This window comes from Lactuca virosa, chromosome 9 (genome assembly GCF_052849685.1).
Source record: "Lactuca virosa cultivar CGN04683 chromosome 9, Lactuca_virosa_CGN04683_v6, whole genome shotgun sequence".
Classification (NCBI taxonomy): domain Eukaryota; kingdom Viridiplantae; phylum Streptophyta; class Magnoliopsida; order Asterales; family Asteraceae; genus Lactuca; species Lactuca virosa.
In genome coordinates, this window is record NC_136434.1 from 273331779 (window position 1) to 273332945 (window position 1167).

Below are 1167 nucleotides of genomic sequence, written 5' to 3' on the forward strand. Positions count from 1 at the left end.
GAAAAACCTCTCAAATCTGAGAAGCCTCGCACCCTTTATATAGGGGTGCGAGGGTTCGGCCGAGGGGTGACTCATTGGACAGCTGGCGAGGCCGAGGAAGGAGTCAGCAGGACACGCGGCAGCTTCGCATGCGAGGGGAAGGAGGACTCAACAACCACGCATCAGAAGGAGAAGCGAAGCTGGAGGCGGTCTCGGAAGCTTCCTCGGTGGTGTTGGATCAGGAGTGGACCGAGCTTCGGTCCAATCAGGAGGCGCCATGACGACTTCAGACCAATCGGCAGGTGACACGCGAGCCTGCGGTCCAATCAGAAGACGCCACGTAGCAGACCCGTGGAAGCCTTGCATGCGAGGGTGACGTGGCCGAAGAGGGTCCATGCGAAAATTCCCGGTTTTCAACATTTTCTTGATTTTTGTGCCAAAAACTTGCGAAATTCATAATTTTCGCATACGAGCTCAGTTTATGGCCTTCTTTATATGCCCGCGTAGGTAAAATTATACTCTACGACTTTCGTTTAGACTTCGTCGGCTAATTTTGAATTTATTTTTAATATTATTATTTTTAACAGACCGGCACAGGAAATCCGTTAAAAATTCATAACTTCTTCATCCGATGTCCGTTTTCGTCTGTCTTTTTACCGTTGTACTACTTTTGACAAGACCTTCGATTCTCGTTTAAGTTGTGTCGGCTAAATATCGATCGATTTATATTTTGAATTTTTAGCTGTCTACTGCTAAACTGAAACTTAGAAAAATCATAACTTCCTCATACGAAGTCAGATTTTTACGTTCTTTTTATGAACGTTCTCGGTTTAACATATTATACAACTTTCATTTAGATTGGTAAGTCTAAAAATCCTTTTATCGAAAATTCACTTTTTACACTGAACAGTGTTTTGCCGGTTTTGTCGCGGATTTTCGATTGGTCTTAACTTCTTCGTTATAACTCGGATTTCAGTGTTCTTTATATTTTTGGAAACCTTGTTACAATCTCTACCACTTGGTTCATCCCAATTACAATTATTGATCAATTTATTTTTGACCTAAATTTGACTGGTGTCACAATGATCGCCATCCCTACTAAGACGCAACACTTATGAACTCTGACTTCACTATTGAACTAATCATACTAATCCGTCCACTGATCCTCCAAGCGATACCCCTGAATTG